The sequence below is a fragment of the Mytilus trossulus genome, chromosome 6, assembly GCF_036588685.1.
Source record: "Mytilus trossulus isolate FHL-02 chromosome 6, PNRI_Mtr1.1.1.hap1, whole genome shotgun sequence".
In the NCBI taxonomy this organism is placed as follows: Eukaryota; Metazoa; Mollusca; class Bivalvia; order Mytilida; family Mytilidae; genus Mytilus; species Mytilus trossulus.
Genome location: NC_086378.1, coordinates 86,129,920 through 86,154,386, shown reverse-complemented (window position 1 = coordinate 86,154,386; position 24,467 = coordinate 86,129,920). Strand labels below are relative to the sequence as shown.

The following is a 24,467-nucleotide window of genomic DNA, read 5'->3' as shown; positions in this document are numbered from 1 at the left end:
TGTAGACTGATTGTGGTAATATAAAAAAAGAAGATGTGGTATGGTTTCCAATGAGACAACTATCCACAAAAGACCAAAATGAAACAAACATTAACAACTATAGGTCAACGTAGGCCTTCAACAATATGCAACGCCCATACCGCATAGTCAGCTATAAAAGGCCCCGATAAGACAATGTAAAACAATTTAAACGAGAAAACTAACGGCCTTATTATGTAAGTACACATTCGGTGATTAATTTCATTCAGAAATGAAAACTGGACCATACTTGTGGTCAACTTTCTCATAGATATAACGGTTAACCAACTTACAATAGCAACCTTAAGATGATGATTTCAACTTTACCATTGTATCAGTGGTTTCTTGTATGTCAGTTTCGATTAGATAGTTGCGTTACACAGTCATCAAAATTTCAATATTGTGCAAGTGAGCATACATCATCTTTAAAACAAAACTTGAAGTTTAGTGGTGATACCAGCTTCTATCATTTTTTCTATGGAAGCTCCTAAGCGATGGGCTAAGAAATAGTTCCATAGGAATGCCGATTATCTGTTGATTAACACGTCCTCCATTTTGTGAACAATTCCTGCAGCGTTAATAAGTAATGTTGAAAATTTTAAGATGCCATCAAAAGGTCTACTCAATACTAAGATATTGAGAGACGTGTTTTTAGTTTATTATTATAATCACAATATGTGTGGTAAATGTATGAGAGATAATATGATCAGAATTGTCTGTAAAATTGGATGTATATTCTTTTTGGCTTATTTATTTTTAAAGATAGTGCCAATATATTGGCATCAAAACCTTAATTTTCATAAGAAAGTATAAAAAAGTTGTTTCTTCTCCTTTACAACTTTATCAGTATCAACCGGTATGTTCCTTTGGAATTTCAACCAAAGGTGTGATGAACTTGATCTTCCATCACTGTATTGGGTACCTAAACTGTATAAGTATCCTTACAAACAACGGTATATTGCTGGGTCTTCCAAGTGCTCCACGTAAATCTTTCTAAATTATTAACATCTATTTTATCAGCAATAAATGACGGGCTTCAAATTGATTGTGTAACTGCCTATTCTAGAGGTGGCATGAATCAGATGTGGATGCTTAAAAATTCCAAAGATGTTTTAGAGTACATACAATCTAACTCTCTTTCATCTTGTAATGGTATTAAAACATTTGACTTTTCTACATTTTATGCAAGTATTCCACATTCCAAACTAAAAACCAAATTGAAAGAGTTGGTCTTGCTTTGTTTTATTAAAAAAAAGAATAACCAACAAAGATACAAGTATCATGTCTTAGATAGGGATAAATCATGCGTTGTAAAGGATCACACTGATTCAAACAAATAAATTCTCGGAAACTGACATCATCAAGATGCTTATTTTCTTGATTGACAACATATTTGTTACGTTCGGAGGACGTGTTTTTCAACAGGTTATCGGCATTCCAATGGGAACGAGTTGTGCCCTCTACATGCCGACTTGATTTTTTTATTATTATAAGGCTGACTTCATAGAGGAACTTCTTAGGCGGAAGGATAAGAAGTTATCAATTTCCTTTAACTCTATTTTCCGATGTATAGATGATGTCCTTTCGCTAAATAATTCAAAATAAGGTGATTATGTCGAACGCATCTATCCCATTGAATTAGAGATGGAGGATACAACAGATACAGTTAAGTCGGCTTCATATATTGACTTACATCTAGAAATTGAAAGTCGATTGAAAACAAAACTTTACGACAAAAGAGGTGATTTCAGCTTTCCAATTGCGAACTTTCCATTTCTAAATTGTAACATTCCAGCAGCACCTGTATACGGTATATATATCTCCAAACTGATACGATATTGTTGTGCTTGCATTTTCTATCATGATTTTGGGTTGTTACTCACAAGGAAGCTATAAAATCAAGAGTTCCAAAACGGTGAAGTTAAAATCATCTCTTCGTAAATTTTACGGACGCCATCACAAATGATATCGGATATGTTCCTTACGTCGTAACTACAATCCCCTTCCCTTTCATACATGTGACCTTCCGAATTAGACTAGTTACCAGATTTGTTATATCATAAGCAACACGACGGATGCTAAGGACCTGCCTACCCTTCCAGAGCACCTGATATCACCCCTAGTTTTGGTGAGGTTCGTGTTGTTTATTCTTTAGTTTTCTATGTTGTGTTATGTGTGCTATTGTTTGACTGATTGTCATTTTCATTTTTAGCCATGGCGTTGTCAGTTTATTTTCGATTTATGAGTTTGACTGTCCCTTTGATATCTTTCGTATCTCTTTTGGTAGATATTTTGGGCATAACTTCTTTCTCTTCTCCATTCGATCTGTCATCTTTTAAACTTACGTATACTATATAATCAACGTACTATGTTTAGAGTTCATATGATTTGTTAGTGATTTTGTATCTTGAGTAATTTATTCTGAAAGGTTCTGTGAGATTTAAACAACGACAAACTACTGTTCTAACTTCCGGTTTTCGTGTCGCAAACTTTTTATCGCAATATAAGATTCGCTGTTTCGAGTATACCTAGGACACCATAACTATTTGTTATCATGCTATTTTTTAAACTATCATACCTGCTTTATGTATTGTACTTCTATGTTTAAGACATATTCCCTTTTTTTTTTTTTTTATCATAATGGACTTATTGATTAATGAGTGCAATATAAATAGTTCAATACATACTTTAGAAAAAAGACGTGTCGATATGACCCCATGTACCATCCACGCTAGGTCTAACGTTTTTTTTTTTGTCTCAACCCCTTATTTTACATATTGTTTTACAAACTCACAATTATAATGAAATTCATGGTTATCTACCTTTAACCTTTGATTTTACTCTTTCAAATCGATCTACGAGATTTAAACATCAAGACACTATAAATGTCTCCTAAACATTAGAGAGAAAGAGAGAGATCTACTGTATTATTTTTTGTTGTTTCCATGTACTCGTATGAAATCTTTCTTTATATGACATTAAGGATGCTAATGATTGTACAATAGGTTATATTTCCGTTATGCATCATTTAAACATTATTTTCCTGTTTATCGCCAAACTAGCAATTGTTTCGGGAAATATACAAGGAAATTATTACTTGTATCCAAAATACATTGGGGAATATTTCTAACCATCATTAGGTTTGTATATATTTTTTTACATTTTGAATTGTATTACAATGATTTCTTTACTGAATGTATATATGATGTAGGTTATAAGACAGACATAAGACATATCAGTCTAACTCGGCCAGTTGTGTCTTCAGAGTAAAAGAGGGAGTAAAAATACCAGAGAGACAGTCAAGTAAGCATCTCCTGCGTTATACATGCATCCTTCGTGAAATCAATCCACAATCACTTCCGGTAGGGACAATTTATTTCCTCTTTTGTTTTTGGTCCAAATCAGAAATATGAAAGTTATTATCAATTCGTTCAATGTGTTAAAGTTTTTGATGTCGCTATTTGATAAGGGACTTTCCATTTTTAAATTTCCTCGGAATTCGGTATTTTAGTTTTTTACTTTTTGCAAACTAGAAGACAAAGATTGTCACATACAACACCTTTTTCAATTGATGTAGCTAAACCATTAATTGAATTAAGGAGTAAATGTGTGGGTGTTCTTCGATATGATGGGGCACTTGTTGGAACAGTGTTCCACCTGCTTTACTGTAATAAATAAAACATGAACGTTTGGCACATCGGCAAAAGATAATTTTGATTTTGCTCAAAAACCCTTATGTTTTTTTTACGTTATTTGAAAATAAGGCAAAAGTCAAAGTGGTTCTTTCCTTGTAGTGTGTTTTAGTTATACATACCCCTTCAACTTGATCTGGGATGATACTTAGTTTTCCTTTATTATGACCTTGTTTCAAATTTTAATTTCAAAGTGTTTTGCGAAATACATCAAACATCAGAGTTCAAAATCATTAAGATTATTATCCCCACCTGTTATTTTGAACCTCCCTGTGAACTCAATTAAAGCGCTATTCAACTGTTTGTACACAGGCAATTTTTTCCAACGTGTGTTTCACGTTTGTGCTCATCACGTGAGAATAACGTTTTTCACACGTGTGTATCACACCGGATAAACGTTTATATCACGTGTATTTTACAAACATGATATTCTCACGTGAAAATCACGTTTTAATCTGATCACGTGATATTCACGTTCAAATATAACATTATTATCACATGTAAAAATTTTAACGTGATTTGAACGTGTAAATATTGTGTTAATTTCACATGTAAATTTTTTAACGTGATTTTAACGTGTAAAAATTGTGTTAATTTCACATGTAGATTTTTCAACCTTATTTTAACATGTAAAAAGTGTGTTATTTTCATGTCTATTTTTTCACATGATTATGATATAAATGTATATCAATATCACATGTATTACTTATGTAAGTGCAAGTTGTTTTTCATTGGCCATGAAAAAAACTTGTTTGATGTTCATGTATCAATGAATATATACATGATATAAGGTAATGCGTGTGCATCATAAATCATATAAATTTTACCTTCAAATTACTGTCACAAGAAAAGTAGTATTATTTACATGTAACTTTACTTTCAGTTCAAACAAGACATAAATGACTAATGTACAGTTATTATCACAAGCGTTGCATGATTTAAAGCAAAAGTTTAAAATTCTGAAGTTTTATTAATATTTAAAAGAAAACAGACTCCTGTACTGCAACCAAAGTTTTGAAAGTACAGCATAAAAATTCAGCAATTGCAAAAAATGAAATTGTAATACGTTATTGTATGTTGTTTACTGTACAATATTATTCCTTCACAAGAGTTATTCTGAATTATGCTTTGTTATGCTCTTTGATGATTAAGTCTTTTCCTTCATTTCCTCTTCGATGTTTTATTATCTTCCTTTACTTAAAGTTGTCAATGGTCTGGTCTTCAATAAAATTACAAGAGGAACATTCTGTAGCAAGTCTTTTTAACTGAAATAAACTCATTTCATATTCAGATATCTTCTTTTCACAGTCATAATGACTTACTGCTTTATCTCCTCTTTTTATTGCTAATAGATGTTACACTCCGCCAATTTTCCCTACAAACATAAGAAAAGTTATACATGTATTGGTCAAGAAAAGAAGTATTGTTTTTGGCCCCTTGTTTATAAACTTTTAAGCCAAAACCCCTACCCAACCTCCTTTTGGGGTATCATGAACCATGTGGTACAATTTCGTAAAGATCCATTTAGTTACTAAAGTTATTGCCTGGAAACAAAAGTCTTTGAACGACGATGCCATACCATAATATCATTATGGTTGCAAGGTTTTATAAATATACAATGAATAATATAAGAATAAAAACTTTATTTAAGGGATTTGAAAATAGAACTAATGAAAAACAAATGAGGATGGAGAAAATAATTTTTGGAGGTTCAATGAATGCAAGATTATATATTTACCATACCCCAAAAAATTTTAAAAACTGCATACCGGTAGACCTTTAAAAATAAATATATAATGTGAAATGTATATACATCAAATGACAAGCCTGCCTGATACAAAGTTATCAGTAACACTGAAGAAAATTTTGGGATGGATGATGAGACAAAAACAAAGACACTAGTACTGTTGGGCCTCCTTATGCACATAATGAGGTTGCAGGACAAGTTAATATATATAGCCTTTATTTATATCTCTAACCACCAGTCACTTTTTGTCATTTTTAAAAAGAGATTTTTGGCTATCTAAGATACATGTACATAATATTCATGAGCAAAGACAGTCAAATTATTTTACATTTGTCATTCTGTGAAATTTTATATACTTATTTATAAACTTAAAGATGACTATGCAGCAGAGGCGGATAAAAAATTTGGTTGCTTATATAGGGAATCACTGAAGAGTGACTGGAGTGGGCCCCCTCTTAGATCAGTCAGTGAGCCCCCACTTAAGAAAATTCCTGGATCTGCCACTGTGCAGTATAGGTTTTACTCATCGTTGAAGGCCAAATCAATAGTTATTACTGTCTGTATCCTTTGGTCTCTTGAGTAGAATTGTCTCATTGGTAATTCACATCACTTCCTCTTTTTTTGACATTTGTTTTGACATTTGTATTGACACTTATATTGATGTCTTTGTATTAACTAACATATGCCGCTACTGATTTTGTTGTTTGTTTACGTGCTGATTTATTGAAATATATAGACATTTATCTCAATGGTTTGATTATTTATGTTACAGCCAAGTTAATCAATAATATATAATACCTGCTTCTTTCACTTCTCCTCCTTAATATAGTAAAGTACATTTCCTTTGTTAAGTTTTTCCCCCCAATGATTTCCTCAATAATTTTCTCTGTCCATTTATATCGAGTGACTTGCAGACTTGTTGTATCCCTAAAAGATAAATCAAATTCTTCAATTGATGGGAAATATCTTTCATTTTTATAATCATGATAATGGTATTAATATTGTTTGGTTAATAATATTTATTACACAATAGAATTATAACTTTAAATAGTTTTCACATGTACCTTAAAAGTTTGTACTAATGTCATAAATGTTTAGACTAAACATCAAATAAAAGATTGCTGTTCAAAGCTGATTAAAATAAATTCTATTTCTCTAAACTCCACATGCTTCAGTTGAAAATAAAAGTACATAAAATATGAAGTTCCATGGAAGGATATACATATAGAAGAAAAGACAACTAATTGTTTACCACTAATTATACTTATCCAATATAAAGGTAAAAGCCTTATTAACCTTAGGGACATGTCAATATTTATTGAGGGGGGGGGGGACTGGTGCAATTCATATTTCTCTCTTAAAAAAAAATTCTGTCCTATATGAAATGTCTACTAATTTAAATAAGTATATGTCCTACCTAATCTATGAATAAATCAAACAGACTTTAACTTCATTTTTATTAGATTAACACAGATCAAATATAGTAGTCTTGGGATTTGTCTGGAAATTTTAACTAATCTACTCCTTGAACATGTTGAAGAAGGCATATATTGTATTGTTACTGTATGTAAAATAATGTTTGTATCTATGTATCTATCAAATTAATATTCTTTTTCCTTATTCATGTATGCTCTGTATGCCCCTTGTGGGCCCTTAATTGGAAATAAAATATGTTCTGTTCTGTTCTATAGTCATGCAATATGCACCCCCTTTCCCCCCCCCCTGTTTGATCAAAATTTATGGATCCACCACTGAGTATGTAAAATAGTTCGTAAATCTGCTTGACTTGTGTCTCATCGAGTTTGTGTTAAGTGGGGTGCTATTTCTTAAACTATAAAAGGCAAATTAGGGGGGGGGGGGTCAGAAAAAAAAAACCTGGTGATTTTTGATTTTATTGAACTTACCTGCACTGCAAATTATTAAAGTCACGTGTACGCAGTATAGTATACCAGAGTGGGTTTTTTTTACTGCTAAAGTTGCGTTATCAGTACACAGACTGTCAGTTGTAAATACAAAAACGGGTACCACATGGACAAGGATGCTAAAAATAACCGCGGGAAATACCGCGCACCTTGATAAATTTCGGAATCGGTGTGTAACCCAGAAGAGGAATCAATTTATTAACATTGTTTTGTTTTTAAGCTGGTAGCATAAAATGATAAAGATTTTAAACTTAATCAATATTTTCAAGGTTTGAATATGAAATGCAATCGATAAATGCAGTTTAAATGAGAATCGATGTGCTTCGTATCTCAGATAATTATCCCGTACGGTTCACGGAAACGAGCGTCTATGCCAGACAACATGAATATTGACACCACAATACTGGAAACGGAGAGTAATACAGCTTTTGGAGAGATATATATCAGGTATATTTTTCACAAACACGTTCTAAAGGCATGTGTTCAGTAGTAAATTATAATATACAAATCCCAGAACAAAGGCAGTCTACATAAAAAACTTGACAGGCCGAAAATTTGAAAAACCTGTCAAATTATGTCATCAAACCAACATTTTGAATTTCTTAAATTTAAATCATATATTTGGTATGTGAGTTGTGTGTCTTTTTTTATTTAAATTTTACTGTTACAACAACATTTACAAGTGTCTGGGGGTATGATTTTTACGAGTGTACCATGAAGACTGACCAATATTAATGATCACAAAAATACATAGGCACTTGTTTTTGTCAATGTGGGGTTTACTATCCACCCACTTACGAAAAATCACTTCGTACGGTTGTGGATAGTAAACCCAACAGTGACAGAATAAGTGCTTGTGCAATTTTTGAAAGAAAATGACCACGGCGCAAGCACTTGTTTTTGTCAATGTGGGGTTTACTCTCCACACCCGTAAGAAATATCACGATATATATCACGAAATATCACTTACCCGAACATCCACAACCTCAATTGTAACAGCAAAAACAAAATTAAAGTACATGAAGGAAAATTCATGGAGGAAGATACACATAGGGCGTTATATGCACCAATGAGAAGAGTTGTGCCATAAGGCCATAAGATTGAGGATTGAGGAAGGTAACTAAACTGATCTGCCTTGCTTGTCCTAAACTAAAGCCATGCAGATACTCTTGAAGTCAATGAAGATATAACAGATATAATATTTTATCTCACAACCCATTTAGGCATGTTGACAATAGTACAATGTACTACTAATTTTTAGCTCACCTGGCCCAAAGGGCCAAGTGAGCTTTTCTCATCACTTGGCGTCCGGCGTCCGGCGTCCGTCGTCCGTCGTCGTCCGGCGTTAGCTTTTACAAAAATCTTCTCCTCTGAAACTACAGGGCCAAATCAAACCAAACTTGGCCACAATCATCATTGGGGTATCTAGTTTAAAAAATGTGTGGCGTGACCCGGTCATCCAACCAAGATGGCCGCCACGGCTAAAAATAGAACATAGGGGTAAAATGCAGTTTTTGGCTTATAACTCAAAAACCAAAGCATTTAGAGGAAATCTGACATGGGGTATAAATGTTTATCAGGTCAAGATCTATCTGCCCTGAAATTTTCAGATGAATCGTTTAACCTGTTGTTGGGTTGCTGCCCCTGAATTGGTAATTTTGAGGAAATTTTGCTGTTTTTGGTTATTATCTTGAATATTATTATAGATAGAGATAAACTGTAAACAGTAATAATGTTCAGCAAAGTTAGATTTACAAATAAGTCAACATGACCGAAATGGTCAGTTGACCCCTTTAGGAGTTATTGCCCTTTATAGTCGATTTTTTTCCATTTTTCATAAATCTAAGTAATCTTTTACAAAAATCTTCTCCTCTGAAACTACTGAGCCAAATTAATCCAAACTTGGCCACAATCATCTTTGGGGTATTTAGTTTAAAAAATGTGTGGCGTGACCCGGTCAACCAACCAAGATGGCCGCCACGGCTAAAAATAGAACATAGGGGTAAAATGCAGTTTTTGGCTTATAACTCAAAAACCAAAGCATTTTGAGGAACTTTGACATGGGATAAAAATGTTTTTTAGGTCAATATCTATCTGCCCTGAAATTTTCAGATGAATTGGACAATCGGTTGTTGGTCTGCTGCCCTCCAATTGGTAATTTTTAAAGAAATTTTGCCGTTTTTGGTTATTATCTTGAATACTATTATAGATAGAGATAAACTGTAAACAGCAATAATGTTCAGCAAAGTAAGATCTACAAATAAGTCAACATGACCTAAATGGTCAATTGACCCCTTAAGGAGTTATTGCCCTTTATAGTCAATTTTTAACAATTTTCATGAATTCGGTAATTTTATGTAAATTTTTACCAAATATTTTTCTCTGTTACTAATGGGCAAGGTTCATTATAGATATAATTGTAAGAAGCAAGAATGTTCAGTAAAGTAAGAACTTCAAACACATCACCATCACCAAAATACAATTTTGTCATGAATCCATTTGTGTCCTTTGTTTAATATGCACATAGACCAAGGTGAGCGACACAGGCTCTTTAGAGCCTCTAGTTAGTCTAGTTAATTCTAGTGGTGGGGTTGGGGTTGAGCAGGGTGACCTCAATACTTATAATTGATAGGGTGTGCTGCTGTGGTTTTGTTACCCCCACCTTTTTTTATATGAATTAGCCTTATGAAAAATGAAGACCTTTTCATATTTTACGTAGGCAATGGTAGGGAAAAATGTTACTTTTCCCATATTGACTTTTATTATTGTTTGTGTTTTGGTGGTGTGAATCAGAATGTAAAAAAAGTGGAGTGCCAAAGGAGTGCAAATTAGTTGATAAAAACGCAGCCTTCGACTTTCTTTTGAAAGAAAATTTATACCAAAGACACTACAACTTCGTATAATCTCTGTTAAAAGATATCTTGATGCCACTTTTGAAAATCCTGGATCCCGCTTTTCCCAAATAAAATATACATATGCTTCAGAAGTTTAAAAGAGAACTAAATGTTTATGTAATATAAATGTGTTCTCGTTTCTCGTTTTTTTAAACAGATTAGGCCGTTGTTTTTTCCCGTTTGAATGGTTTTACACTAGTAATTTTGGGGCCCTTTATAGCTTGTTGTTCGGTGTGAGCCAAGGCTCCATGTTGAAGGCTGTACATTCACTACATTGCCCTATAACATGTATAATGGTTTACTTTTTTTTAATTTTTTTTTAAAATTGTTATTTGGATAGAGAGTTGTCTCATTGGCACTCACACCACATCTTCTTATATCTATGTAAAGTTAGTTGACTGTGGTATTATCATTGATTATGAAAAGAAAAGTAGAGCTAGGTTATGAGGTTTTTTTTTTATTTTGGAATATCATGAATAAAGCCATAGGAATCTGAATATCTGGCAAAAATCTCAAATACAGGAGGCCTTTTTGTCGAGCCTTCGACTTTAGTCGAAAAAGCAAGACTAAGCGATCCTACATTCCGTCGGCGTCGGTGTCGTCGGCGGCGTCAACAAATATTCACTCTGTGGTTAAAGTTTTTGAAATTTTAATAACTTTCTTAAACTATACTGGATTTCTACCAAACTTTGACAGAAGCTTGTTTATGATCATAAGATAGTATCAAGAAGTAAATTTTGTAAAAATAAAATTCCATTTTTTCCGTATTTTACTATAAATGGACTTAGTTTTTTCTGTTGAGAAACAAAACATTCACTCTGTGGTTAAAGTTTTTAGAATTTTAATAACGTTTTCCAACTATCCTGGGTTTGTACCAAACTTGGACAGAAGCTTGTTTATGATCATAAGATAATATCCAGAAGTAAATTTTGTAAAAATAAAATTTTATTTTTTACGTATTTTACTTATAAATGGACTTAGATTTTTCTGCAGGGAAACATTACATTCACTCTGTGGTTAAAGTTTTTAGAATTTTAATTAATTTCTTAAACTATCCTGGGTTTGTACCAAACTTGGACAGAAGCTTGTTTATGATCATTAGATAGTATCCAGAAGTAAATTTTGTAAATAAATAAATCCATTTTTTCCATATTTTCCTTTAAATGGACTTAGTTTTTCTGCGGGGAACCATTACATTCACTCTGTGGTTAAAGTTTTTAAAATTTTAATAACTTTCTTAAACTATCCTGGGTTTGTACAAAACTTGGACAGAAGCTTATTTATGATCATAAGATTGTATCCAGAAGTAAAGTTTGTAAAAAGATTACTCCATTTTTTCTGTAATTTACTTTTAAATGGACTTACATTTTCTTACAATCATGAAATAGTAACAAGAGGAATATTTTTATTGATTTTTTTCCTCATTGTTGTTGAGCCTGCGATTTACAGCCAAAAATAGGCGAGACACTGGGTTCCGCGGAACCCTTACAAATTTTTAATATTCAACTGCAGGTTATGATATACAATGTACATGTATAACACTGATCCATCTGGATCTATCTGGAGTGGTATATAAACTTCACTTGCCATGCTTGTCGCATACTGAACATTTAACTCCTTTCCTTTAACAATTTAATATACATGATTATGATGATACAAACAATTTAATATACATTATTATATGATGATACATGTCAATATTGTTCACAGAATGACACTTGAGTTATCAGGCAATTAACTTTCACTGTCCCATTATTTATCACACAATTTTGGTTGAAATCAAATTATGTTATGCCCAAATTGCAACATGGCTACAGATGCCTTTAGGTAGTCACTGTAATTTTCCTTTAAATTTTTATCAGACTATGACAATAACTGTATGTGTATATCTGTAAATGAAATGCTGAATATTTATGCATTTTTTTTTTATATAACAGTTATTAAGCAGGTCTTGAATGAAGTCTTGATTATGGAGGATCTGTTTGTAAATTCCTGACATGAAAAAGAAAATGACAGAGGGAGAAGTCCAGGTCAATGTTAGAAGGACAATTCAGCAAAGTTCCAACAGATATGTATGCACTTATTCCATTTTATTAAATGTTATGCATTTAACATAATAGTATGCTCTAAAAAAAACCATTCCTTTTGGCCTGCAGCAAATGTGCAAGGAAAGAATATATTTCATTTGTTACATTAATGCTACATAGGATACTTAAGTAACTTTGCAACAAAATGCTCTGAATTAACTATTTGCTACTTGTCAACTGAAGGATGTCATGTTATGCATACAAAAATTTATAAACATGATAAATCAAATGTTCTACAAAAATGTACTGCCTTCTACAATATTTCTTTCTATACTTTAAACATAATTGATATGAATAGGAGGGCTTGCAATCGTGCACTCCTATTGCAGCTGTTTATTTTATTTTCAACACACTTGACATTTATTGATTCATTGATGTCTTTATTTCCTCATACTAAAAAGTAATTGAGATATTGAGTGCCACTTTAAACACCATGGTGCTATTTTGTGGCATCCTGTTTTTATTAGTGGAGAAAACTAAGACCTTTATAAGGAACTGACAATCCTAGTCAATTAAGTCTCTTAATTTAATATCAATTAATAACAAAGGAATGTAAAATAAAGAGAGAAGAAAAAAGCAATTTTTATATATACAGACAAAAAAATATTTAAGTCTCGCAGTATAAAATCCCTGTGCAATGATGCCAATCTTTAATGATATAAAATATTCATAATATCAACATTACTAAAGATGAGTATGTGACATTTATTTTTCAGTCAGTAGAAGGAGGCATACTACATGTAATATGTGTATTAAATTTTATGTTAATTAACAAGTATTTGAATATAATTATTTTTTTCCAGAAAATGAAATCTGATTTTGAGGCAAATATGTATATGTACATGATGTAAGATGAATAGAAGACATGATACTCTAGCAGTGCTTCAGAATCACACTATAGAAGTATGAAGAATTTTGATTGTAATCAAGTTAACCTGAAGGTAATTTTATAGTAAAACAAGAAAACATTTCCTATTCAAGTATACTAAAAAAAAAAATTTATGTTTAGGTCACAATAGGATAAAGTTCTTTTTTCTGTCTTACTTTCCATTAGATTTTTTTTTTTTTGGGGGGGGGGGGGGGGCATTTTTTTTGGTATAAAAGTAATGGTAAGAGTCAAAATTTGTTTGATAAAGCATCATTTAAGTTTAGAAAATGTTGTATATAATCTGTTAATAATTAGATATAAGAAAAAGAAAAAAATACAATTATTTTATCTATGTATATTCTATAAAAAAAAAAAAAAAATGTGGTATGATTGCCATTGAGATTACTCTCCACAAGAGACCAAATGAGTTAATGACTCAGAAATTAACACCTTTGACTTTGTCCCATAGGTCACTGTACGGCCTTCAACAATAAGCAAAGCCCATACAGCATAATCTACTTTATCTTTCTGCCAGGAGAGAGCAAACAAGTGTATACATTTTTTTTGGCTACATTGTTCAATAATGTTGTTACAACCCATAAACAAATAATGATTATATCCTTCATACTGCAGGTTATTTATTTACTTGCATACATGAAATCTCGTCAAAGATGATTGAATATTTAGAGTTTCAGTAATTCATAAATTGCCTTCTGCTGTTGTTTTTTCTATGGTCAGGTTGTTGTCTATTTGATACATTTCCCATTTCCATTTTCAATTTTATTATTGACAGCTCATTCCAAATTGAAATCTTAAGTTATGACTGTCCAGTAATTGTGGATTTTACCATGTTGACAGCAACAATAGCTTAAACGCTAAATTGACTTAAAAAGTTAACAGCAGTCTGAAACTGATGCTCAGTACCTTGAGGAATATCTAGAATTTCATTTTGATGTTAAAAACTGTATAATATAATCATTTTCTTTATGAACCATTCATTCATTCATTGACAAAGATTTAAATGGAAGGCTCAAAGCATTGAGATTTATAAAAAAATAGTTAAGAATTCCAGGTGAATGTTTTCCTTTTTTTCTCCTTATTGCTCTGTTTCAATCCTGTTCTTAAGCACATATTGACAATCTCAGTCATTATCTGATGTAATTTTTTTTAATTTACAGCTTCATAGTAAAACGGATGCTAGGAAACACCTTCACTATTCAAGTCAGACTATAAAAGGAAGCTTTTTTGTTGATAGCTGAACTTGTAAGTAATTATATCTGAAGTGTTTATTGTACATATTAAAAAAGGAAAGAAGAAATAAGAAATCATTTCAGAATCTAAAGGATTATGGATAATCTTATTGTTTGTACACAAAAATTGAAATAATGTTATGTCATTGTTTGAATTTCTATTGTTTTAGAATATTTAAAACCAACCACAACTTTTTTGTGTACACTTTTGAAAATAGAATACAAAATGCACTTATTTAGATTCTGATAAGTTGAATAAAACAGGCTATAATAGAAATGATTAAAATGAGAAGATACGGTATGATTGCCAATGAGACAACTATCCACCAAAGTTCAAATAAAGTGGATGTGAGCAGTTATGGGCAACTGTTTATCCATAACAATGAAAAAAATCCATAATGTATAGTTGTCTATATATATAGTTCAGTCTGTGGTTAAACATTTTTTATTTAAGAAATAATTCATGGAAGCCATAGATTTGTTGGAAATTTACACATGGCCTTGGTTGTGATATTCAAATGTTATCCTGAGCTTTAGCTGATAAAGCAACTCTCCACAAGAGACCAAATAAAACAGAAAATATGACCTGTAGGTCACTGTATAGACTTCAAAAATGAGCAAAGCCCATACCACAGTCAGCTACATGATAAATCACAAACTTTAAAGAGTTCAATTGAGAAAACTGACAGCCTTATTTATGTACCAAACAATAAAAAAAAAATATTATGTAACACAGCAACAAACAGCAATCACTGAACTACAGGCTCCTTACTTAGGACAGGCACATACATACAGAATATTAGATGGATACAAATAGAAATACAAATATAACAAAAACACAAAGTGGACATGGATTTGTAATTGTACATCCAACAACAAAAAGACAGTAAGTAAAGATCTGAGAGTACTTCCATTTACCGAAAGCTGGATCAATTGAGAATTTTAATAGGACTTTTTCCCAAGAACTTTTATTAAAATTTGATGGGTGGTAGTTATTTAAGAACACTGCTCGAACATTTAAATGAAATATCCAAATTAAAATGTATGCATGGTGGGGTCAAATAAAAAGTGCCTTCCTCCCCCTTATCTACTTTTATTTTTGGAACAGCCCTCACATTGTTGTTTACATTTAAGCAACAGCAACATTCATATTAGAATTAAAATACTAGTAAAGCTTTCATTATGTATGCTAATATAAGATAATACTTATAACAATAAATAGAATTCTTTTTTTATCCTTTTAGATGAAGAAGAAATCAAAGAGTGGATCCTTTAGAAGATAGAACATTCAAATATTATTTGTCACTATTTCAGTGATTTCAACTTATCGAATGTGAACTGTTTAACATATTCTTAAATATAAATATAATTGAATTTCAAGTTGGAAAGTGTTTTTTTCTTATTTAACATTTAGTTATATATGTCTTTGATAGGGACAATTTTTTAGTCATAAGCTGATTATTTTTAGATCATGTTAAACATACAAGGGACATAACTCTTAATAGTTATCTAAGGTACCAGAATTATAATTTAGTACGCCAGACGCACGTTTCCTCTACACAATCTTGACTCATCAGTGACACTCATATCAAAATATTTTATAAAGCCAAACAAGTACAAAGTTGAAGAGCATTGAGGAAATTAAAGAATGGACACTGTAAACTAGTTTGTTTGTATTGAAATGTTGTTTGGTATACATTTGGTTATGCATAATTTGTTGTACAGTTTCGAATTCAACTTCCTTTCAAACATTGAAAATAAGATTTGGATTAAAATATATTGTAATTGTAGTTAAGTTTTGATGTATGCTTAACATCCAGCTGCAAATATTACATACATATTCAGGATGATAACAGGTACATTAAACATGCATATGAGGTAGCTGGTAATCAGTTATAACCTTCAAGACAATTTATTGATGTTTACATCACTTTTACCCTACTTTTAAGATAAAGAACCAGAGAATCATCTTCAAATAGAGATGACCAAGAAAAAAATGATATGTCAATAAGTACAACAAAGACAATATTTCATATTTTCATATGGCTGCTTCACATAAATGTCCTGTTGTATTATCACGTTTATATCACGTGGTATATATAAAACGTGAATATCACGTTGTATTATCACATTGATATCATGTGGCATTATACACAACGTGAATATCACGTGTGAACAACGTTTTGTCACGTTTGTGCTCACAACGTGAATATTACGTTTCTGCTCGTTTCACGTTCTACTCACGTGGTGTGGACAACGTGAATATCACGTGATTCTCATGTTAAAATCACGTTGGAAAAAATTGCCTGTGTATCCTGGTGAATTAATCTCTTAACTTTTATAATGAGGACAGTTTCAAATGCTCGAATATTAAAATAATTTATCAATTTGGAACTTCTTTTCTTCAAAATAATAAGTTCGTGGATAAATGATTAGTCTTAAAGGTATTAAATTTTAACCCTTCCGCTAGCTTTAACCTTTTGAAGAAATCATTGTTAAAGTTAATTTTTTATTTTCCTCCTCAGAGAATTTCAACAAAGATGAGATTCCTGCTGTTGGTTGTTATTCACAGCATTTTGGTAGAAGGTACGAATGTATCCATATAATTCAGAGTCCCTCAATCAAACAATGAGTTAACTTTTGTGTATCTGATATTTTCTTGCTACAATGTTGTTTGCTCCTTGAAAACTTTTTTTTTATCATAAAAGCCTCTTTGGCATATACTTTATCAATAAGTGAAGAGCATAATTAGATCTACAATGATTTACTTTTACAAATTAGGATTTAGATGGAGAGTTGTCTCACTCGCATTTATACAACATCTTTTTATATTTATTTACGATGCAGAATTAATTGTTGACGTACGTAGGAGGTAATGATAAAATAATCAAACGTATTGTGTATGTAAAGTTAAGTAAAACTGTTACTTCTTTGAAACACAGATATACTGAAAACCAACCAGCACTTGCAGTAAAAGTTAAACTTTAGATGATATATTTCAGATACATTTGGTGAAAATATAGTCTCAGACATGAAAACAAATCATTATGTAGGAGAAACAGCTATTTTGTCATGCAACTTTTCTGGTGATGCATCAGGAAACAGATGGCGACGTTCTGGTGCAATTATTGCAACATCATCGAATATAACTTTGGCAGGCCCCGCGAGTAAACACTTCAATGTCGTCGAGGATGAAGAACAAGACAAATATAATCTTGAAATTTATAATGTGACAAAATTAGATTCTGGTCTTTACTGGTGTGAAATGCAAAGAGATGGACAGATTACACAGCAAAGAGTCACATTGTTCATATTAGGCAAGTAAAATTTTAGACATGTTTTTCAAGATGGTAGATGAGAGGTTTAGCTATCTTTAAAAAACAGGTTTAATCCACCATTTTCCACATAATAAAATGTCTGCACCAAGTCAGGAATCGGAAAGTTGTTATCCATCAGTTTGATGTGTTTGAGCTTATGATTTTGCTATTTGATTAGTGACTTTCCGTTTTGGATTTTCCTCGGAGTTCAGTAATGTTGTGATTTTACTTTTCATTCCACAGAAAAAAGACTATTTTTTTGGAAAAATATACAAATTTGGAGACCTTTATAGATCCGTGTCTTATACGCTTTCGAGCATGATCAGTAGATGTACTGCTCGCGAAATTTAAAAACTCTCTGTCTCAACAATTGGCCAATGATATCGCGATTTCGTAGTCATCTTCTACTAAAAATAAATATAAAAGTGTAGATATATGCAAAACCATTACTTAAATAACATATTTTCAAGTGTTAAACTCAAAAAGACTGAAAAAAGGTTGATACTTTGAAATGAATAAATAAAATTAGCAAAAATAAAAAGCCATTGGAATAAACCAATTCAATGTATCTTTCATATAACGACCAAAATAGTGTTGAGGTAAGGATTTTACCTTAAATGTTACAAGTCCTTGCTGATCTTTAATTACAATGTAAGACAATAAAAAATATTTTATCTTGAGATAATGTGTGTAATAAAACATTACATTTATTTTAATTTAAAAGAAAGAAGGACTACAGAACTGATTACAGAGACTGTGACGTCTATAGCAACAGGTATGAATTTATTTGTGTCTTATCTACTCTACAAGTTGAGCGACAAAGGAAGGATTGTTTTAAAATGCAAATGATTTGGGTTTTTTTGTTCCCTTGTTTCCCTCTTTTAATTTATGATTTCCCTTAGTTGACGTTGGTGACCGGAATTTGTTTTTCTCTCAATTAGTTTATGGCTTTTGCACACCGGTATGATACTGTTGCTTTTTTACATGGACGTTCTGTGCTTTTTAATGGATCCTTGGCGGGGACAGTACGGTATTTTTTTTTAATGAAATCCCAGATTTTAGGTTACACTTTTTCGAGCAAGAATCGCCACACAAGAAACCCGCATGTTCGTGTGTATAAGAAGATTTAATCTTCGGACGCATGCAGATATTAAGGAGTGCGAGCTACACAATTCATCGGAATAAATTCTTCGGATAAATGTCAGTTTGACAAACACATATTTTGTTTTTCGGGACGGTTGAATTATCTCAATAATATCATATGAATAAAACGGTTTACTCCCTTAGGTATTTGAACGTTCTAAAGTAGACTTGTTGCTTTTATTATGTGTTCCGTTTATTCTTTAGCATTACATTTATTTTTCAGAAACAGCAAACATTGAAACGTCTACTGCATTGATATACAAAACAACTACTGTAACAATGACAAGAGAGAAAACAACTGATGTTGACAGTATGTTCGATATTAATATTATTTGGCCTCCAGTCACAATAATTTTTATTATTGGTTACAATGGTTTTTTTGTAAAAGTAAAATTTAATGAAAAAAATACAACGGTTCAGAAATATCAAATCGGACACTTTTAAACCATTATTATACTTACAAAGTATGCATATCGATTTGTGAATTAAAAACTGGGGGAAAACGAATTTAAGCCACTGTCGTTACCTTAATATACAACATCTGCATATTTTATTCAAATTAATTTTTTGAATAGATGTGTGCTCGACTCCTTCATCGTCTTTGCACATACAACTAGCGTGATGGCTAACGTTAACAAAGTCATTAATGTCAGCTTATTACTGCAATAGAGCTGCATCATTCCCGTTTCTGCACAGATTGACGTATCGGGTAGATTTGTATTAAATAAAGAATCAACCTTAATTGAAACTGAGTTAAAATTAACTGCATTATAAAATATCTTCGAATGATTCAATTTAATCTACCTTTTTAAATTTACGTGTTATATGCAATCAAATACGTGAATAATGCAAGTGGTCTATTAATAATTTCCCAAATACTTGCATAGCGTGCATCCTTTTTGTAAACTGCACGCATATTGAATACATTTACTACACTTTTACATGGACAATTTATCAATGAATATTTTTTTAGGACCACAAGTGCAACAGGAGTTCTATTATTGGTTATTAGGAGCTGGACTTGTCCTAGTATTATGTTTATCGGTTATATGCAATGCTTGTCTCAACCGTAGGTGTCGATCAAAAACCAAGACATTAAAACATAGGTCAGAAGATAAGTCAGCAGGTGATATACATCTCAACAAGCTTGTTGAAGAAGAAGATAACAAACCAAATGTGCATGGAAAGGCAATTATGATTCAAATCGAAGAAGATTCGTCTGTGTATGAATCAATTGATGAAAACAAAATGACACATTATGATTATCCTGATCAGAATGATATAAAAGATATCGAAAGAAGTCCCGGTCTACCAATGCGTGGTGATATGTTATCACAATCAGAAGCACTTTATTTAGATGTAGTCGATGATAATGATTCAACTAAAGTCATAGGTTCTATAGGAGAGCTAAGTTTAAATATATCCAAATCTGCTGAATTAGGTTCTAATATTTCTTTAAATAAACCAGTACTAAATTACAACCAATCATATAGAGTATCACCGCATTTGAATAAACGAAATTCTATCAGCATTGTGCAAGTGCACTCCGAAAAGGATCCAGAATCTATGAATTCGACTGACGGCGATGAGTCATCAAACGATAGTGACGTTGCGTCAGTTAAAACAGATGAATATCTAAATCCATATGTACCACTCATTCCAGACGACATGGAATATTTACAAAGCTATACTACCCCAATAAAACAAGAGTTGCCACCAATAAACAAGGCTTCAAGTGCAGAAGAGACTATTGACAGAGAACATAATCCGAAATCTGAGTCAACGATAGAAAGTTTTAGTATGAACATAAAATCCGATTCTGTGATTTCTTTAAATGAAAAGCCCTCAATTGATAAAGACGCTACCAGAAATCCATATGATTCGTTAAATAAGAATGAAATAGAATATTTACCGACTTACACACCAATCACATCTGCATCTACTTACTCGAAAACGAAATCTGAATGTGCTGATACAAGTACTTTAAATAAGGTATCCTCGAAAAACAGTTTTCTAACGAATGAATATGAGGACGGGTCAAGTTCTAACACTAATATGTCCAAAGTGTAATGATTCAATATGTTAAAATTGATAGCTAAATACATTTCATATATCCCCTTCCTTTTCATGAATGTGACCTACCGAATTAGACTATTTACCGGATTTGTAATCACATAAGCAACACGACGGGTGCCACATGTAGAGCAGGATCTGCTTACCCTTCCGAAGCACCTGATATCATCCCTAGTTTTTGGTGTGGTTCGTGTTGTTTATTCTTAAGTTTTCTATGTTGTGTCATGTGTACTATTGTTTTTCTGTTTGTCTTTTTCATTTTCATAATGTTCATAATGTTTCAAGCGGTAGTTATAATAAATGTACACCTTCGATATAAAGAATATAATTAATTTTGGTAAAGTTCACCAATGTATTGATCATCTTTAACAATCCTCTTTCCTTTCATGAATGTTACCTAACGAATTAGACTATTTACCGAATTTGTTATAACATGATCCTCACGACGGATGCCAAATGTAATCTGCTTACCCATTCGGATCACCTGAGATCATCCCTAGTTTTTGGTGGGGTTCGTGTTGCTTATTCTTTAGTTTTCTATGTTGTGCCATGTGTACTATTGTTTGTCTGTTTGTCGTTTTCATTTTAGCCATGACGTTGTCAGTTTAATTTCGATTTATGAGTTTGACAGTCCCTCTGGTATCTTTTGTCTCCTAACAGTTGATTTGATTTTTTGTGTTATTTAGTAATTATATATTTATAGTAAACCATTAATTGCTGTATATATTATAGTAGATACGAATATTAGCGTAACTGGTGTAGACGAAACGCGCGTCTGTCGTATCTAGTTATAAACCTGATCATACCTTTGACAACTCAATATAGAAGTATTTATAATTAGTCATTTTTTTTGCTGTATAAAATTAACACACATTTTAAAAAGTTTTCATCAAAATAAACATATGTCCAACGTTTAAGGTTAATGTGACCAAAGAGACATGGTTCAAAACCTTCAAACAACATTTTTACCTGGTCTATACAAACCTCCGTACTGATTGGAAATTCACAAAAAAAATTGGATACTTTTTTATTACAATATATTTCAAACAAGTTAATTCATATTGATATAAAATAAACCAAGAGCCTTTAGCCAAAATTGCTCACTTGTAATGTTTATCTTAAATATTTCATAAATAATTATTTTTCCCTTCAATATATATAAACGTGGATCAAAACGTCATTTAAATGTTATTTTTATCTGTCATATTTTCTTCAAAAGCAAAAAAGTCAAAGTGGCTAAGTTTCTTGACGTACAAGGAAATAATATACAAATGTAATACTATATACTCTGAAGTTCAGCAGTTTTCAAAGGAGAAGAATTTTTAATGTAAGTCGAGCAAATTAGATTAAAAATTGTCTTTAAGGTGGTATGGGAGTCTAAAATAAAAATGATAGAATTAGTTCATACTTTGCCAAAACGTAGTATCTATTGATACATGTTGAAAAATATATCAAAAATGATAGGTCACCGCGCATTTTCTCAAGCTACAAGACGGGACAACGGGATTATACAGGAAAAAACATCATTTTGTGATTAAAAAATAAACAAAATGATAGAATTGTTAAATACTTCAGGAAAAGATAGCTTTAAGACACTGCTTTGAGAATATCAAAAGAAAAGATAGGGTCACTGTATGTTTTTTCGGGATAAAAAACATAATAGGAAAATTCCATGTAGTATCAATCAGAAAATGCACTGTTTTAGAGTTACCTCCACTTAAAATGACAATTTAATTAATTTTTTTACACAACCACAAATAATTAACATTTGCAAAAATATTAATATTTATAACTTATATTCTTATAAATTTGTTCTTATAAATGAAAATTCACATTAATTGTCATTAAATGCATTCCTGCATCTGCTAACTTGATGGAAAATCTTGACCTTTGGTTCTCTGTTTTTTACAATCCAAGATGGAGGAAGACACCCATACCACCTTAAAGAACAATAATTCGTTTGCCTTTTTTGTAGATTTTACTTCGCTGAACATTTTTACTGTATAGATTGTTTTTATGTTAAAAATTGATAGAGAAAATAACAAGAAACTGCAAAATGTCCGTAAGATATGAGCCCAAAACTGTATTTGACCCCATTTATCTATTTTTATCTATGGCAGCCATATTTGTTGATGGATAAAAACTTTGATATAATTTATAAACTATATACCATGATAAGGAACTGAATTTAAGGTATATATAAGAAGTATTAGGCTCAGTAGAACTTAGCCAACATACTAAACAAATTGTTCAAAATTGTCTTAAAAGGGCAATGACTCCTCAAAGGGTCAATTTCAACTTTACAAATATTACACGATGATCTTCAAGTACAGATTTTGGGTATCGACGTTGTTAATCATCTTAACATAACGTGTTATGTTTCTATTTTATTTGAATTTATTAATATTATTTTACTATTTAGTTTTTTTGGTGGTAATCATTTGAAGTAGCTCTGCACTCATACATCCTGTCATTGTGTTATTGTTCCTTTTTTTATTCTTATCTTTCATTTTTGCTAATATACTTTATCTGCATGCCTTTTTGTGTTTCTTGGTTACATAACACTTGACTCTTTACTTATACATCACGCCATTATGTGATTGTTTTATGACAGTTTTTGTATTCTTGTCTTTGGTTTTTTTGCTAATATGCTTTTTCTGCATGCCTTTTTGTGGCTCTGTACTTATATATCCTGCCATAGTGTTATTGTGTTATGGTAATTTTTTGATAATATATCTGTTTGTTTCATAGTGATTAAGATAATAACACGACGCTGACTGCTGTACCCCTATTTTTGATATTTATACTTATTATTTCTCTTTGTTTTGTTCACACATCGCTGTCAAACTAATGGAATTCAACACGAATGTCCTACAAGTAAGAGGCTTAGCTAGCTTTAAAACCAGGTTTTGATCCACCCTTTTCTACATAAGAAAATGTCTGTACTAAGTCAGGAATATGACACTTGTTATCCATTTATATGATGTGTTTGAGCTTATTATTTTGCCATTTGATTATGGACATATCGTTTTCATTTTTCGTCGGAGTACAATATTTATGTGATTTTACTTCTGACAATTTTGCTCAAATGATTTTTTTTTGTAGATCTCACTTTGCTGATTTTTTTTTATGTTGACAGTCTATCTTTATTCATAATAATTGTCAAGATAATAACCAAAAAGTGCAAAATTTTCTTAAATTACCAACGTAGTGACAGCAACCTAGCAAAGAGTTGTTAGGTTCGTCTAAAAATGTCAAGGTTGATATAAATTATCTTTTGGAATATTTTTACTCCATGTCAGATGTGCTCTTAATGTTTTCGTTTTTGATATATAACCAAAGATGTCCTCATCTCCTTTTATAAAATAATTCATTTGGTTGTGTTTCCGTTGTCTATCAATGGAAAATAATTTTCCTGTTATTATCAGACTAACTATTGATAAAAAAAATTCACCA

The 24,467-nt window shown here is 31.6% G+C and overlaps 3 long non-coding RNA genes across 4 annotated transcripts; 2 read left to right on the top strand and 1 right to left on the bottom strand.

The window, feature by feature from the left end:
* Window positions 1-3,069: 3,069 nt before the first annotated feature.
* On the top strand, window positions 3,070-17,790 carry LOC134723844 (uncharacterized). Its single transcript, XR_010108199.1, has 3 exons — window positions 3,070-3,158; window positions 17,004-17,064; window positions 17,481-17,790. It is a non-coding gene; the product is annotated as an uncharacterized LOC134723844 (long non-coding RNA).
* LOC134723843 (uncharacterized) lies at window positions 4,661-7,560 on the bottom strand. Its single transcript, XR_010108198.1, has 3 exons — window positions 7,362-7,560; window positions 6,256-6,384; window positions 4,661-5,085 (listed from the first exon to the last, which is right to left on the bottom strand). It is a non-coding gene; the product is annotated as an uncharacterized LOC134723843 (long non-coding RNA).
* Window positions 7,706-15,858, top strand: LOC134723842 (uncharacterized). 2 transcript variants are annotated; one of them, XR_010108196.1, is made up of 5 exons: window positions 7,706-7,826; window positions 12,211-12,345; window positions 13,164-13,301; window positions 14,407-14,491; window positions 15,723-15,858. It is a non-coding gene; the product is annotated as an uncharacterized LOC134723842 (long non-coding RNA). The 2 variants fall into 2 exon arrangements; XR_010108197.1 differs by lacking the exon at window positions 13,164-13,301.
* Window positions 17,791-24,467: the final 6,677 nt, after the last annotated feature.